Genomic DNA, 6094 nt, shown 5'->3' with positions numbered 1-6094 from the left:
GATCATTAGTAGTAGTAACTATGTCTTAAAGTTATGAATAATTCCATTAATCCTTCACCTCTCTTAAATGAAATATATTTTAATTCAAAAGAACAAGAAGTACATGAATTTCGAATTTATCCTTGAATTTAGTTTAATTATATTGATGTGGTGACAATACTTTTTGTTTTCAGAATGAATGCTTGAACAGTGCATATTTTTGATCTTGTTGTTTATGAATGTTAAAATTGTTTGCTCTTGAAAGAATGATGAACAAGGAGAAATGTTATTGATAATCTGAAAAATCATGAAATTGATTCTTGAAGCAAGAAAAAGCAGTGAAAAAGAAAGCTTGCGAAAAAAATATATATATATATATAGAAAAAAAAAAGCCAATAGCCCTTAAAACCAAAAGGCAAGGGTAAAAAGGATCCAAGGCTTTGAGCATCAATGGATAGGAGGGCCCAAGGAAATAAAATCGAGGCCTAAGCGGCTAAATCAAGCTGTCCCTAACCATGTGCTTGTGTCATGAAGGTCCAAGTGAAAAGCTTGAGACTGAGTGGTTAAAGTCGTGATCCAAAGCAAAAAGAGTGTGCTTAAGAGCTCTGGACACCTCTAACTGAGGACTTCAGCAAAGCTGAGTCACAATCTGAAAAGGTTCACCCAGTTATGTGTCTGTAGCATTTATGTATCCGGTGATAATACTGGAAAACAAAGTGCTTATGGCCACGGCCAAGACTCATAAGTAGCTGTGTTCAAGAATCAACATGCTTAACTAGGAAAGTCAATAACACTATCCAAAATTCTAAGTTCCTAGAGAAGCCAATCATTCTGAACTTCAAAGGAAAAAGTGAGATGCCAAAACTGTTCAGAAGCAAAAAGCTACAAGTCCCGCTCATCTAATTATAATTAATATTCATTGATATTCCGGAATTTATAGTATATTCTCTTCTTTTTATCCTAATTGATTTTCAGTTGCTTGGGGACAAGCAACAATTTAAGTTTGGTGTTGTGATGAGCGGATAATTTATACGCTTTTTGGCATTGTTTTTAGGTAGTTTTTAGTAAGTTCAAGCTACTTTTAGGGATGTTTTCATTAGTTTTTATGTTAAATTCACATTTCTGGACTTTATTATGAGTTTGTGTGTTTTTCTGTGATTTCAGGTAATTTCTGGCTGAAATTGAGGGACTTGAGCAAAACTCTGAAAAAGGCTGACAAAAGGACTGCTGATGCTGTTGGAATCTGACCTCCCTGCACTCAAAATGAATTTTATGGAGCTACAGAACTCCAAATGGCGCGCTCCTAATGGCGTTGGAAAGTAGACATCCAGAGCTTTCCAACAATATATAATAGTTCATACTTTATTCGGAAATTGACGACGTAACTTGGCGTTGAACGCCAAGTACATGCTGCTGTCTGGAGTTAAACGCCAGAAACACGTCATGATCCAGAGTTGAACGCCCAAAACACGTTATAACTTGGAGTTCAACTCCAATAAACGCCTCAGCTCGTGGATAGATCAAGCTCAGCCCAAGCATACACCAAGTGGGCCCCGAAAGTGGATTTATGCATCAATTACTTACTCATGTAAACCCTAGTAGCTAGTCTAGTATATATAGGACTTTTAACTATTGTATTAGACATCTTTTGACAGTTTAATCTTTTGACTGTTTAGCCTTTGATTATTCGGTCTTCTAATCATTCAGGGGGCTGCCCATTCGGCCATGCCTGAACCTTTCACTTATGTATTTTCAACGGTGGAGTTTCTGCACACCATAGATTAAGGGTGTGGAGCTCTGCTGTACCTCAAGTTTCAATACAATTACTATTACCTTCTATTCAATTCTCTTTTATTCTTATTCCAAGATATACGTTGCACAACACTTTGATGAATGTGATGATCCGTGACACTCATCATCATTCTCACCTATGAACGCGCGTGACTGACAACCACTTCCGTTCTACCTTAGGCCGGGCGCATATCTCTTAGATTCCCCAACAGAATCTTCGTGGTATAAGCTAGATAGATGGCGGCATTCATGGGGATCCGGAAAGTCTAACCTTGTCTGTGGTATTCCGAGTAGGATCCCGGGAATCCGGAAAGTCTAACGTTGTCTGTGGTATTCCGAGTAGGATTCCGGTATTGAATGACTGTGACGAGCTTCAAACTCCTGAAGGCTGGGCGTGATGACAAACGCAAAAGAATCAAGGGATTCTACTCCAACCTGATTGAGAACCGATAGATGATTAGCCGTGCTGTGACAGAGCATTTGGACCATTTTCACTGAGAGGATGGGATGTAGCTATCAACAAGGGTGATGCCTCCAAACGATTAGCCGTGCAGTGATAGCGCATAGGACCATTTTCCCGAGAGGATTAAAAGTAGCCATTGATGATGGTGATGCCCTACATACAGCTTGCCATGGAAAGGAGTAAGAAGGATTGGATGAAAGCAATAAAGAAAGTAGAGATTCGAAAGAATTCTAGCATCTCCACACGCCTATCTGAAACTCCCACTATTGATTTACATAAGTATTTCTATCCCTTTTTATTTTCTGTTTATTATTAATTTTCGAACTCATCATAAACCATTTAATCTGCCTAACTGAGATTTACAAGGTGACCATAGCTTGCTTCATACCAACAATCTCTGTGGGATCGACCCTTACCCACGTAAGGTATTACTTGGACGGCCCAGTACACTTGCTGGTTAGTTGAACGGAGTTGTGTCCACACATAGGTGCCATAATAATGATTCCATACAACAACAAAGAATACTACATTGATGTGATCACAATTTCGTCCACCAGATTGCTTTCGATAACTTCTTACATTATTCTGTGTTCATCTTTGCCGATTTGTAGAAAGTGGTTGGCATCTTTAGATTGTCTTTGGGGTGAATCGCGCTTTCACCTTTATCGGACGGTTATATTTCGTGATCATGCAGTGAAATTGTTTTTCACTTTCTGCCGATCTGTTGCTTTATAATCGGACGATGAATACTTCAGATTAATGCGTCTTGAAATCTTGTAGAATATCTAAATAAGTTTTATTGAAAGAAAAGTGCGAAATATATATATGTGGGAATTTTTCATCCCTTTCAAGTCGGATAATGTCTAGGTCTCAGCCTGGTGCCTCATTAAAAAACCTTTTCAGGAAAAAGAGTGCATCCAATAATGAGTTCCTTTACCTTTTCTAACTGTAGTACCTTCTTAGGTTGCAGGCGTGCCATGATCTGGGAAGCTCTCGTCCATCGAGTTCGGTCAGTCTGTAGTAGCCCTTCCCAAGTACTTCTATAACTCGGTAAGGTCCTTTCCAGTTTGCTGCCAACTTTCCTTCTCCTGGTCGAGTTGTTCCAATATCATTTCGGATTAGGACAAGATCGTTCTCTGCAAAACTTCTCGGTACTACCCTTTGATTATATCTGGAAGCCATTCGGCGCTTTAGGGCTTCTTCTCTGATCCGAACTCTTTCTTGGATTTCTGGAAGTAGGTCGAGCTCTTCTCTTTGAAGTTGAGAATTGGTTTGTTCATTGTAGTTGACTACTCGGGGAGACCCTTCCTCGACTTCTATTGGAATCATTGCCTCCACTCCGTATGCTAATCAAAATGGTGATTCGTTTGTAGTAGAATGGGGGGTTGTTCGATACGCCCATAGGACTTGTGGAAGTTCCTCGGCCCAAGCCCCCTTTGCTTTTTACAGTCTTCGTTTCAGCCCGGCCAGTATGACTTTGTTGGCCGCTTCGGCTTGTCTATTGGCTTGGGGATGTTCGACGGAGGTGAACTGGTGTTTTATATTCAAGTCGGTCACTAGTTTTCTGAAGCCTGCATCTGTGAATTGGGTGCCAATGTCTGTGGTGATAGAGTATGGGACCCCGAACCTTGTAACGATGTTCCTATATAGGAATTTCCGATTTCTTTGGGCGGTAGCGTTGGCTAGGGGTTCTGCCTCGATCCACTTTGTAAAGTAATCTACCCCTACTATTAGAAATTTAACTTGTCCTGATCCCTGGGGAAAGGGGCCGAGAAGATCGAGTCCCCATTTTGAAAACAGCCAAGGCGAAGTTATGCTAATGAGTTCTTCTGGCGGGGCGATGTGGAAGTTGGCATGTTTCTGACATGGTGGACATGTCTTTACAAATTCTGTGGCTTCTTTCTGTAATGTTGGCCAATAGAACTGTTCATACCATGGGTCGAGCTATCCGACCCGGGATGTTCGACAGACAAAGCGACCGACCTCTTCAGGTCAGGACAACCCGACCTCTCCTCAAAGAGCTCGGCCAAGTCACAGGAAAGCCCAAACGAAGGGCCCAAATAGAGAAACGCGCCCCAAATCCAAGGGCAGCCCAAGCCCATAGAGATAAAGGCGGTTCCCTTAAAAGATGACCTCGCTTAAAGATAAGATAAAGATAAGATAAGATAACTAACTTATCTTATCCGCAGGAGGCCACATCTCACCATTATAAATACACTGGAACACCCAGGTATAACTCATACTCTGATTCTACTCAATACCTGCTTAATACCCTTGCTAACTTAAGCATTGGAGTCCCTTGCAGGTACCCCCCACCCTCCGGGGACGAAGGATCAGCACCACCACCAAGTCCAACAAAGTCGGACACACCAGCTCCGGCCGCTGTACACCTGCCGGACACGTCGGATCCGACCAATCCGACCAACACAGAAGATCTTATCCGAGATCGACCTACAGTTTCAGGTAACCCTCGGAATATTGGCGCCGTTGCCGGGGAACCTGGAAGTCATCCCATTAACATGGCGGATGACCATGACAACGACCACGATTCAGGTTTGGAAGACAGAACGCCACATAAAAACGTGGACACGATACTCAAAGATACTCCAGAAACCAACAGAGACAAAAATTCATCAAATCCAGGTGTAATAGAAGCACTTCAAAATCGATTGGAGCAACTTGAGAAAGAAGCCCAACATAGACGTGAAAAAGAAGAAGATCTACGCCGGGAGATAAGGCGGCGCCGAGAATTAGAAGATAAGCTTATAAAACTCGAAGCTGATCTCAAAACTAAAGCTACTCGACCATCCACAGAGGATAGCTCTCAGAAAGATCAAGATCCATTCACCAGAGAAATTATGAAGACCAAAATTCCAAAAGATTTCAAGCTTCCGGATATGACTCTATATGACGGCACCTCGGACCCCAACCATCATCTCAGCAACTTTAGAAGTAGAATGTACCTCACTGATGCCTCAGATGCAGTTCGCTGCAAAGCCTTTCCAACAACTCTCACCAAGACAGCCATTAAATGGTTCGACAACCTACCTCCAAAATCCATCTCGAGTTTCGACGACCTGGCCAAGAAGTTCCTGGCCCGATTCTCCATACAAAAGTACAAAGCCAAACACGCACCTAGCCTACTAGGGATCAAGCAAGGAGATCGGGAGAGCCTTCGCAACTACATGGAAAGATTCAACAAAACATGCATGGACATACAAAGTCTTCCAACAGAAGCTGCCATTATGGGCCTCATAAATGGCCTACGAGAAGGACCATTTAGCCAATCTATATCAAAAAGATACCCGACATCCTTAGACGAAGTACAAGAACGGGCACAGAAATACATCAACATGGAAGAAAATTCTCGACTTGGCAAAGCCTCAAGGTTCGGTTCTGCCTACCGAGATAAAGAATCCAAGAAAAAGGAGGATCGCTCCGGAGAGAAAATCAAAAAATATCATAACTATACTCCTCTTAGGGTATCCTTGGTAGATGTTTACAAACAAGTCTGCCATACAGAGAAAATCCCTCCAGCTCGGCCACTTAAAGGCAAAAGAAGAGGAGGAAATCGGAATGAATACTGTGAATATCACCGACTTCGAGGGCATTCCACCAATGAATGCTTCAACTTGAAAAACATCATAGAAAAACTAGTAAGAGAAGGAAAACTAGATCGGTTTTTGGCTAATCGGGATGACGAACCAAGAAAAAGAAGAAGGGATGAGAATGTTGGACGATCTGAACGATCACCTCGCACACCGGAAAGACACGTTCACATAATACACGGCGGATTTGCTGGAGGAGGAATCTCCAAATCATCTCTCAAGCGACACCTCAAAGAGGTGTACCACGTCGAAG

Source organism: Arachis stenosperma, chromosome 7 (genome assembly GCF_014773155.1).
Source record: "Arachis stenosperma cultivar V10309 chromosome 7, arast.V10309.gnm1.PFL2, whole genome shotgun sequence".
In the NCBI taxonomy this organism is placed as follows: domain Eukaryota; kingdom Viridiplantae; phylum Streptophyta; class Magnoliopsida; order Fabales; family Fabaceae; genus Arachis; species Arachis stenosperma.
Note: the sequence above shows the minus strand (reverse complement) of the source record.